At 46.2% G+C, this 12,128-nt stretch overlaps 1 long non-coding RNA gene across 1 annotated transcript; it reads right to left on the bottom strand.

The window, feature by feature from the left end:
* Positions 1–353: 353 nt before the first annotated feature.
* Positions 354–6,102, bottom strand: LOC116541869. The gene is made up of 3 exons (XR_004264982.1): positions 6,092–6,102; positions 5,591–5,592; positions 354–466 (listed from the first exon to the last, which is right to left on the bottom strand). It is a non-coding gene; the product is annotated as an uncharacterized LOC116541869 (long non-coding RNA).
* Positions 6,103–12,128: the final 6,026 nt, after the last annotated feature.

The raw sequence follows: 12,128 nt of genomic DNA, 5'->3' as shown, positions 1-12,128 counted from the left end.
CCTGTGTGCGTGTCTGGCCTTGTCAGGCCAAGGGCACTGCAATGTCCTAGCTGCATTCCTCTTGGGGGCTCCGTGTTTCTTGAGAATGATTCCTCCTCGATTCCTGACAGCTAGTTTGTAAAGACAGTTTTCATTTCTGCACGGAGTCTCCAGGGCATTGACCGCGTCTCCTTCGCCTCATCGTTTTCAAGCAGTTTTACTGGTTGTGGTGGTGGTCATTGTCTTCTGTAACTGCACGGCTGTGTACGTGTATTTCTCTCCCTGGAGGACAGCCATTGTATGAGTTTGTCACGGCTGCCATAACAAAGTTCCACAGACTGAGTGGTGTAGACAGCAGGCATGCATTTTCCTGCAATTCTTTTTTTTTTTAATGAATGAGAGGTTCTTATGTTGCCCCGGTCGGCCTTGAATGCATAGCCTCGCCTCCTCAAGCACCAGGACAACTGGCCGGAGCCACCGCGGCTCCCTTTTCCTACAATTCCAAAGGACAGGGGTGTGAGATGATGGTGTGGGAGGGGCTGTTTTCCCCCGAGGCCTCTCTCCTTGGCTTGAGACGACCGTCTTCTCCTCCCTGTGTCTTCACGGAGTCTACCCTGTGTGCAAACGTGTCTGTGTCCTCGTTTCTTTTTCTTTTTTTTTTCCCCATTTATTTTATTGCATTTTAGGTTTTGGGGTACATGTGAAGAACACGCAAGATTGTTGCATAGGTACACACGTGGCAGTGTGATTTGCTGCCTTCCTCCCCATCACCTACATCTGGCATTTCTCCCCTTGCTATCTCTCCCCAGCTCCCCACCCCCCACCGTCCCTCCCCTATTTCCCCCCAACTGACCCCAGTGTGTAGTGCTCCCCTCCCTGTGTCCATGTGTTCTCATTGTTCAACACCCGCCTATGAGTGAGAACATGCGGTGTTTGATCTTCTGCTCTTCTGTCAGTTTGCTGAGAATGATGGTTTCCAGGTTCATCCATGTCCCTACAAAGGACACAAACTCATCGTTTTTGATGGCTGCATAATATTCCATGGTGTATATGTGTCACATTTTCCCTGTCCAGTCTATCATCAATGGGCATTTGGGTTGGTTCCAGGTCTTTGCTCTTGTAAACAGTGCTGCAATGAACATTCGTGTGCACGTGTCCTTATAGTAGAATGATTTATAATCCTTTGGATATATACCCAGTAATGGGATTGCTGGGTCAAATGGAATTTCTATTTCTAGGTCCTTGAGGAATCACCACACTGTCTTCCACAATGGTTGAACTGATTTACACTCCCACCAACAGTGTAAAAGTGTTCCTGTTTCTCCACATCCTCTCCAGCATCTGTTGTCTCCAGATTTTTTAATGATTGCCATTCTAACTGGCATGAGATGGTATCTCAATGTGGTTTTGATTTGCATTTCTCTGATGACCAGTGATGATTTTTCTAAGGACACTGGTCATAGTGGATTAGGAGGGCCCACCCTCATTACCTCACTTCACTTAATTACCTTGTAAAGACCCTATCTCCAAATATAGTCGCATTCTGAGGCACCGGGGGTTAGGATTTCAACACATGAGTTGTGCAGGGGATGCGATTCAGCCCACAGCAGTCATAAAATAGAAATAAGCAAAGTAACAATGAAAAGCCATCTATCTCTCACAGTTTTTGACCTTCCAGTGGCTCCTGATGACGCTTAGGGTCAATGCCAGCTCCTTGACATCGGCCACAACTCCCCACTCTCCCTGACCCTCCCACTCTGACACCTCCTCCTGGATGCGCTCCGTGCACAGGCCCATGCCCATCCTGTGGGGGCCTTTGCACCTGCTGTACCCAAACAGTTGCATGCCCATGGACGCAGCCCACATCTGAAAGGGCACAGAGGCCTCTCCCAGGCCCTCTCCCCAGGCTTTTGAGAGCTACCTGGCACTCTGGCCATTTGGGGCTGGAGGATCCTCCGTTGCGGGGCTGTCCTGTGCATTGCAGGACGTTTTGCAGCATCTCTGGCCTCTGCCCACTACACTTCCCCAGGTGTGACAATCGGAAGTACCCCCGGCGTTGCCAGATGCCTCTAGAGAGATGGGCTAGGATAGTGCTGAAGAGCAGGGTGCCTCAATGCCCTCATTGATAAAATGAGGATAAAATCGTATGTTAGCTCATGCAATGTGAGTTAGCTTAGTTTAATAGGATGTAGACTGTGATGAGGCTTCAATGGGAGAGGATGTATTGAGTGCGTGGAGGAGGGCCAGACCCAGAGCAGGTATCCAGAGAGCTGGAGCCTTCTTATTCTCACATGACCCTGATCTTTATTTATTTATTTATTTATTTTTTGAGACATAGTCCCACTTTGTCACCCAGGCTGAGTGCATTGGCACGATCTCAGCTCACTGCAACCTCTGGCTCCTGGGTTACAGCAATTCTCCTGCCTCAGCCTCCCGAGCAGCTGGGATTACAGGCATGCACCACCATACTCAGCTAATTTTTGTATTTTTAGTAGAGACGGAGTTTTGCCATGTTGGCCAGGCTGGTCTTGAACTCCTGACCTCAGGAGATCCACCTGCCTTGGCTTCCCAAAGTGCTGGGATTACAGGCATAAGCCAGCAGGCCCTGCCAACTCTGATATTTTCCTGTATATGTGTATTTATTTACAAATGCCACAAAGCAGGTGCCTAGAAGACTTCGTGGCACATAGTAGGTACTCAATATCCACATGCTGAATGAAGAAATGGAAGTGTGGCCCAACTATGGGAGAAGGCACTGTTTGTTGTGTTCCAGGATACAGCTTCAGTGCAGGTGACACACAGCACCTGGCACATAGTAGGTGTTCTACAAATGCGTTGATTGATGGAATATGACAAATGAAGGAGATTTGTTGTAAACTCTGGCCCCTATAGCTTCATATTTCCTCTACTTGCCTTTTGTTATTGATGGCTCTTCCTGTCATTTTTCTTCTCTGCTATGAAGTTATGAGGAACTCAGAAAATAGACTTGGCCTTTTTTCTCCTGTGATGGGACCCCCAGATGCAGGTGACATTTAAGGTCCCTGACCAGCTTATGAGTCCAAGTCCTTGTTTGACTTGTCTGACGTCCCCTTCCCACACCTTTTCCTGCACACAGGACTACTCCTGTCCCATCTCTGTCCGTGCCCAGGAGTGGCCACCATCTTACCTGCTTCATCAAAATGAACATGGCCTCCCCATTTCCACAGCTCACAGGTGAGTCTGCAGCCACCCCATCTACCGGGAGGGGCACTCGTTATTCGGGGCCCAGAGGTCACAACTGTTACCACACAAGACATACCAAATATCTGTTTTCCAAGCATCTCAGCCATCACCCACACAGTAAAGGAAGGTTCCAACGAACTCTTCACCATGTCCACAAGTGGTGTCCGTGGTCTGCGTCTGGTTGCATTCTGCCACCATATGGCACCAGCTCTCCAATGCCGTTTGTAACACATCAGCACTGCTGATGAAAAAGTGACACCAAACACACAGGAGCCATGTGGCCAGGCCCAGTTCCAACTGCTTTAGGGCCGCACCTCCTGAGTCCTCCAACAGCCCCACAAAATAGCTTACTACGACTGGCAAGGCACACTACAGGTGAGGAGGCTCAAGCTGGGGCGGTGAAAGTCACTTGCTCAAAGGCCAGGATGACCAGCTGCCCCCGTTCACTTGGGTTTTTCTTGGCTTTAACACCAAAAGTTCCACATCCAGAAAAGTTCCTCAGTCCCTGGCAGGCCAGGATGGTTGGTGACCCAAGCCAGGTCATCCAGATGATAAGAAGCAGAGCTGGGATTTGAATCAGTCAGTGGGACTCCAGTATCCACACTCCACTGCTGTAAAAAGCAGGCTTGGAGACACTGTGATGTATGTAACCAAGGAAAAATCAGCCCATCAGTTAATCAAATTCAGGGAGATACTCTGAAATGAATCTTACATCCATAATGACAAACATAGGGTGAGTCTATACACCAAAACCATGGGCACTACAGAGGAAATAATGCCGGTATTTCTCCTTTGGCTAAAAGTATCCAGGCCGGGGAGGATGGCTCATGCCTGCAATGCCAGTGTTTTCGGAGGCCAAGGTGGGCAGATCGCTTGAGCCCAGGAGTTCGAGACCAGCCTGGGCAACTGAGGAAGATCCCATCTCCATAATAAAAATAAAAAAATAAGAAAACTAGCCAGGTGTGGTGGCATGCACCTGTAGTCCCAGCTACTCAAGAGGCTGAGGTAGAAAGATCACTTGGACCTGAGAGGTCAAGGCTGCAGTGAGCTGTGATCGCACAAGAGTAAGACCTGGTGCAAAAGAGTAAGACCTTGTCTCAAAAATAAAATAATCCAGTGTTCTGTCTCAATTTCCCCCTTTGTCACTGGCCGCAAAGACCTAGGGATTTAACACGATCTTGGTGCAGAGGATGTCTTTATTTCTAAAACCATGAGTCCGTCATCCCACAGGTGGAGATCGGGCAAAGACGAAACATCACATGCTTTTAGTTCTCACACTGTATCACACGCCTGGCGAAGACGAGAGTAAACCGCTCCTTAGGTATCTCCTTCTGCCAACAGGGTTACATCCCATAACCAATAATGCTGGCTTAGAATAATAGGGAATCCAAGGTCAGCTTCAGACTGAGTTTAAGTCAATCGTTAGAGGGCGAAAAAAATCCCACGGAGTTGGGTAGTGCCACGTGTCTTTTGCTCAGCACATATTGAGCTTGTCACAAAAATGCAGACACATCCCTCAGCCTCACCTTTTCCTGAAATTAAGAATGGCATTCTTGGCCTCTTTCTGACTGCAAATGTCTTAGTTAAAAACCGACTCAGTGCTCTTGGGCTGGGGGTACTCTCGGCCTGTGTTCACTCAGTGCTGAGTGCTCCTGGGCAGGCTCCTCTGCTGACCGGGAGCATTCCTGATGTTTAAGACAATATGCAACCCAGGAGATTAGAGAAGAGCCTTCCTCCTTGGGACTCAGCCAAACTGTAGGACAAGTATCTGAGGGTTTACTATGCCCGAGAATTAACTAGGAAGTTTATCTAAAATTCCCTGGAGATTCTGGATCTGTATTTTTTCATCAGTAAAATGCAGGATTTGGGACATAAGCCGCAAGGGTCTTTCCTGTTCTCGAATTCTCTGAAATGATAGGCTCCTGCCCCATCAGCAGACCATGAACCTTGGCAGACCTTTGATTTATGTTTATTCATTAGGGTCAGGCGAACATTAAACCTGGAGATTCTGATTCCACAGGTCCAGGGTGGGTCCAGGTATCTTCATTTTTACCAAGCTCCCCAAGTGATTTCCATGAGGTTTGAGACGTGTTACCCCAAATCTGGCACCTTGGCATTTGATAAAATAGCAGAAGCAGGAAAGCCTTTCTCCCTTGGTGCAGGCCCTACCACCTAGGAAGGTCACTCTCTGAATTTCTCCTGCCCTTCCCTCCTGACGCCAGTCATAAGGCCCTCATTTGAGAGGTCCCCCCTATACCCAAAGGAGAAGAGTATGCTTATCTCAGAAGACACAGGGACAGAGAGAAGACCCTGAACAAACGCCCTGCAAGTCCCCCAAGGCTAGCACCGCTCTCTCTCCCCTGTCCAATCACACTTCCACACGCCTGACCACTCTGCATCAAACTAAGCATAAAAGGATGCAGGTTTCCCATTCTCTTTGGGTCTTCATTTTTGCAAGCTCTCACGTCAGGTAAAACTTACATGAAACCAATGCGTATGCCTCTCACTTGTTAAGCCGTCTTTTGTTATAGGTGCCTCAGCCACGAGCCTAGCGGTGAATGAGGAAAGAAATCTTCCTTCCCCTACAGTTCTGATGGGTTTTGCAATCACGCTGTGAGAAACTCTACCCGGAGATGTCAACCTGAGGTTTGTCTCACAAATGTTTCCTTAAAATTTCCCATGTAAGAAAAACTAGAAGTCTAAAATGTAAAGCTATTTCCACATTTTCTCTTTGGTATGTTTTGTTTCACTTTCTACCCATGGGTGTTTGGGCGGGCAGGAATGTTATCACACCAGGTGTGGATACCAAGTAATCGGCCTTACTTTTTTTTTTTTTTTTTTTTTTTTTAGAAAGAACGCTATTGGCTCCAAGGTGCACAGTTTGGAAGACAACTGATCTGTACTCCAACCTTAAGGTCAGCTTTGAGGATGCCTCTGCCTGCCATCTTTGAGTGTTTTCATCAGCCACATTTTTTTGAATAGGTTTCAGTGGTGACGCATCTTCACTTCTGGGGGCGGGTGCAAATGTTAGAAATAGTTCAAATGTCATTCAAAGCTGAGCCTGGTAGAGGTTAAGGCGAGAGGCTCACTTGAGCCCAGGAGTTCGAGACCAGCCTGGGCAACATAGGGAGGCTCCATCTCTACAAGCCATAAAAAATTAGCTGAGTGTGGTGTCACATGCCTGCAGTCCCAGATACTTGGGAAGCTGAGACAGGAGGATTGCATGAGCCCAGGAGGTTGAGGCTGCAGTGAGCTGTGATTGTGCCACTGCACTCCAGCCAGGGTGACAGAGCAAGATCCTGTCTCAAAAAACAAAAAAAATAAAAAAAATTAAGGCCGGGCGCGGTGGCTCAAGCCTGTAATCCCAGCACTTTGGGAGGCCGAGGCGTGTGGATCACCAGGTCAAGAGATCGAGACCATCCTGGTCAACATGGTGAAACCCCGTCTCTACTAAAAATACAAAAAATTAGCTGGGCATGGTGGCGCGTGCCTGTAATCCCAGCTACTCGGCGGCTGAGGCAGGAGAATTGCCTGAACCCAGGAGGCGGAGGTTGCGGTGAGCCGAGATCGCGCCATTGCACTCCAGCCTGGGTAACATGAGTGAAACTCCGTCTCAAAAAAAAAAAGGAAAAGAGTACTTTTGTTTATAAGAGCAGGTAAAATTAATAAAATAATTCCAGTTAAATTTCAGATTCTTTGAAAAACCCTGCATCATTTTTCTTTTCTAGAGAAAAAAAAATAGCTAAACATCTATCATCATTTGATCATCACACAGCAAATCATATTCCATAAAACAGTAACCTGGGCAACAGTGGGGCCGCATCTCTACAAAAAAGTTAAAAATAGCCTGGCATGGTGCTATTCACCTGTGGTCCCAGCTACTCCAGAAGCTGAGGCAGAAGGATCACTTGAGCCCGGGAGCTCAACTGGATGATAGAGAGAGACCCTGACTCTAACAAACACATAAATTAAAGAGATGCTGAGGTTCATGGTTGGCTCATGGGGCGGGGACTGTTGTTACAGTGAATTCTAGAGCAGGAAAGAGCCTTAAGGTTTATGCGCAAACCCTCCATTTTACGGATGAAGAAATACAGATCCAGAAAAATGTAGTGACCTGCCCAAATTCTGTTAGCCAGCTTGTACCAGCGCTGGAGCTAGAACTCGGGAGTAGCCTGATTTGTTAAGAGAGAAACCAAGCCCTGCAGTTTCATTACCTGTTACTATACGGACACACGCCCGAGCTAGAAATCCATACGAAGTGAGGGTCAGATATTTCCCTTGTGCAAAACTGCCAATTCAGGAATTTTTGCCATTTCTTCATGCTACAATTTTAATTTTTCTTTCTTTCCTTTTTGCTTTGCTAAAATAAGGCAATTTGATCTCAGCCTCATGGATCTCACAGTCTAGGAGGAGAAAGAGACATAAAATTGAGAGAACTGAGTGTGCACCGTGCGGCCTAGAGGTTCCATATTCAGGCCCTGGGATCAGGCACGCCTGGATTGGAATCCTGGCTCTGCCCAGCTGTCTAGCCTTGGACGGGATATGCAACTTCTCAGTCTTCCGCATTCAATAGTGAGGATCAGGGCTGCTGGGAGGATTTAGGTGACAGGAAGAGCACAGAGCCTGGCACATGGTAAGGAATCGGGAAATTAACATGGGCTCGTCTTTTCATCGTTGCCTGCTGGGTCATGGGCATGGAAGGAAGTCATCTCAAGCCTCTCGCTCAAAGTCTCCGACAGGTTCAGGGCCCCTTCTGTAAGGTGTTGGACCATTATGACTCCAAGTAACTCTTCTGCGTTAAGGAAAAAGAAAGGACATCCTGTGTAAATCCTAAAACTGTGTCTATAGTGCCATGAAACGTAATCTGAGCATTTGACTACGATTGTTACTGCTTTTTGAAATAGAGCATGCTTGCAGAAAAATTGAGCACATTTTCTCTAGAGTGTAACAAATAGTTACAAAATGAATATCTGTGGAGCCTCTGCCTGGGTCAAGAAATAGAACCTTCCCAGCACCCCGTAAGCCCCCTCAATACCCCACCTTCGCTGGGACCCTCATCCTTCTAAGATAACCACAGCCCTGACATTTATTACAATCATTTCCTTGCTTTTGCCTGTTTTTGAATTTTATAAAACTAGATCCCCATAGTTTCGTGTCGGTTCTTTCCAATCAATATGGTAAAATTCATTCCCAAGGAAGTCGTCCCAAGCCTCTCTCTCAATGTCTCATACAGGTTCAGGGCCTCCTCTGCAAGTTGTTGGACCATTATGACTCCAGGTAACTCTTCTGTATCAACGGAATACTGTTTAAAACTCTTCTGTGTCATGTTCTGTGTATACATGTCACGTGTATCCGTGGCACCTGCTCATTTTCATCTCTGTATAGTGTTGTAGAATGAGAATGTACCACAATGAACATCTGGGTTGGTTCAGCTCTGAGCAATTGTGAACAATGCCTTGATAAACATTTTTCTGTATGTGAGCTTTCTTTAAAAGGTCCCATATAAAGTGGGAACCCATCATTAAAAGGCCATCTGCAGCGAGTGCCAAGGTGAGTGCCACAGACTGGACAGAAACACTGGTGCAAACAAGGGGACCCACAGGGCCGAGCAGGTTTCTCTCTGCAGAGAGATAGACACGTCTAAATCATCACCTTTCTTTTATTTTAATTTTAATACATTCAAATAGAATAGAAAATAATTTTTAAAAGACTAGATTTAGGGTCAAAGATTATCTGAGCTGAAAAGTTCTAGGTAATCAATTGCAATTGTCTGAATGTGGGTGCCTCTCCCCCAAAATGCATATGTTGATACCCAATCCCCAGTTGATGGTATTAAGAGGTGGGGCCTTTGGGAGGCTCATTAATGAGATGAGTGCCCTTATGGAACAGGCCCAAGGAAGCTTGTTTGTCTCTTCGGCCACACGAGAACACAGCGAGAGGGTGCCATCTACGTGGCAGACAGAACCCTCACGAGACGCCGAATCAGCTGGCACCGTGATCTTGGACTCCTCAGCCTCCAGAACTGTGAGCAATACATTTCTGTTGTTATTTCTAAATTAGTCCGTCTGCGCTGTTTTTGTTAAAGCAGTTCTAACAGACTAAGACATCAATGTTCTAATTTCACAGATGAAGCCTTGCGGAGCGCAAGAGTAAGCTTGAAAGAAAAAAAAGTCTAAGGTGTTTCTTTCTCTCTCTCTTTCCTTTCTTGCTTGCTTGCTCTGGACCCAGGTTGGAGTGCAGTGGTGCAATCTCTGCCCGCTGCAACCTCCACCTCCCAGGTTCAAGTGATTCTCCTGCCTCAGCCTCCCAAATAGCAGGAATTATAGGCATGTACCACTATGTCTGCTTAAGTTTTTTTTGTTGTTGTTGTTTTGTTTTTTAGTATAGACCGGGTTTCACCATGTTGGCCAGACTTGTCTTGAACTCCTGACCTCAAGTGATCTGCCCACCTCGGCCTCCCAAAGTGCTAGGATTACAGGTGTGAGCCTCCGCACCCGGCCTCCATGTTTTCTTAGTACTGTGTCTGAGCCCTGCAGGCTGGATAATGTCTGCCACGTCAGCAATGGAGCAGGAATCAGCAGCCCAGCCAGGCCACAGTTCCTGGGGCTGAGTCTGAAGTGTGTCCCAAGAGGAAGATGTCCCAGCTACAGCCCAGGGCTCTGGCCGCGTGGTAAGTACAATCTGAGAACTACACAATTCCCTCATTTCGGAGGGGGTAGGGATAGTCCCTTAGCCACACTCTAATAAGATGTCCCTTTCTTCACGTTTGATACACAGTCACAAACACTGAGCAGGTGTGAAGTGTCCGCCCTGGGCGCACAAGGAGGAAGAGACACAGCCCCAGCCACGGGGCGCTTGTGGTCCCTGGGGCAAGTGGACAGCAAAGGACAGAAAACCAGGGGGTGGGAAAAGGTCAGGTACACACAAAGAGAGAAGACGAGGAAATGAAAGCTCTCACAGTAAACGCCTCCATTTCTCACTCTCAGAAAGCAGCCATCTCTCTGGGTGAATGGAGGTCAATGATATTCTTTTGTTAATGTTTCTGTATGTTTGAAATATCTAAGAATTAAAATTTGTTTTAATAAGTTCTGTATTCTCTGATGAGAATCATCTCAGCAGCCCAATGCTGAGCTGCAACCAGTCGTCCGCCTCCCTGGACGGTTTCTCCCATGCATTCTCTCATCTATTGAAAACAACTAATGCGCACATTGGGTCTTCTTGGAGTTCAATGACCAGGTCTGTCCTCAAGGCTTTCTGGCAAGGTGCCTCCACGTGGGTCCTAAGTTATGCGTCTTTGCAGGGTCCAGCACTTTTGCAGACCCAGGGGCACCCGGTGGCCTCGCTCTGAGAATCAATACAAGCGCAGCGTCCCAGACACAGGCCAGTGTGGCGGTGCCGGCCTGCGCATGCTCGGTGCGCTGGTGTCCCAGTCCCTCTGGGGCCAAGCTTTTCAAAGTAGATTGGAGCAACAATTTCAATTCTTAATTTGTCTTCGTCTGGGAAACAATACATACTACTTTTACAGTGAGCTGCCATAGCTTAACATATAGGCTAAAAAAAAAAAAGTCCCACAGCTTTTTCATTTTTTATTGATTTACCTTTGCTTTTTTTCCTTCCTCAGAGGCGTAAGGTTCTGTCTGTAATACCCATATAAAATAGTGTCATTATTTTCATTTAAAAATGGAATAAGACAAAAAAGGGAAGTAATGTCTTTGCATTGCTTCCTTTCTTTCTTTCTCTCTCTCTCTTTCTTTCTTTCTTTCTTTCTTTCTTTCTTTCTTTCTCTCTCTCTCTCTCTCTCTCTTTCTTTTTCTTTTTCTTTTTTTAAGAAAGGGTCTTACTATATTGCCCAGGCAAGACTTGAACTCCTAGGCTCAAGGGATCCTGCCAAGTAGCTGGGACTTCAGGCACCTGGCTCTGTCTCTCCATTTCCTTGCAGCTTAACTTAATTTGTTTAGACCTCTGTGGACATATTGATCTTTATGACTGGGCTCCTGGGAGAAAAAGATTATTAATACAGACACAGCGGTTTCATCAAGCCAACTACTGGCCCCTTGCCTAGGTTTTTTCTCTGGTGAACAGAAATTCCTTGGGTAAAAGAGCAAAGTGCATTGACAGAAAATGCTAATTCTCCAGTAAATGAATAGAGATTGTCCCTTTCTCTCCTGTCAATTGGCTGTGGAGGAAGGAACGCGTAGGAGAGGAGAGACACATCGTAATAGCCTCTCAGAGCTGCTTTCTTCTCCAGTACTGTGTCATGTGCCCGTGATCCAGAGTAAAGAGGAGAGGAGGAATGGTTGAAGCAAACGGATTATACAATAGAGGATCCCAGCTAAGGGCTCCAGGGGAAAGCTGAAAAAAATGCAAGGTCTCTGCCAAAAGGCCCTGTAGGGAAATTCCTTTCAGAACCCAAATTTGGCAAAAACTTCAACGCTGTAAAAATCGCCATAGCTGAGTTTCTGATTTCATTTTCCCCTGAAACTCTATGGGATGTAGCTCGTTGCTGGCATGAGTTTAAGAATAAAGTGAAATACTAACTTTGGCTTTAAGCTACTTTGAGACCTTGCATAATCTGTGTATTTTCCTTTCCCAAATATGTAAATAATGTTTTAACATGTATAAGGATTAATTTCATCTGACAGTTACCTGGAAGAGGGGCCCATAAGTTTTACTTTCAGAAAATGGGTAAAGTTTTCCCAAAGAGTTCTGTTAACAAAAACTTCTAAATACTTTCTAATAAAGACAAGGAGTACGTTTACACTGTCTCTTGTCTTTCCAAATTCCCTTTGTTTTGCCAAATAAAACACAGTGTAATTTTTTAACTTGGTAAGGAATTATTAATTTGATGTCTCAAATTTGTATGCTTCTAAGAAAAAGAGGCAAAAACTTTTGTTGTTTTTGTTTTTTACTTTTAAAATAGTGGGCTA

This window comes from Sapajus apella, unplaced genomic scaffold (genome assembly GCF_009761245.1).
Source record: "Sapajus apella isolate SASKATOON/1434 unplaced genomic scaffold, GSC_monkey_1.0 scaffold158, whole genome shotgun sequence".
Classification (NCBI taxonomy): Eukaryota; Metazoa; Chordata; class Mammalia; order Primates; family Cebidae; genus Sapajus; species Sapajus apella.
Note: the sequence above shows the minus strand (reverse complement) of the source record. Positions and strands in the feature narration are given on the sequence as shown.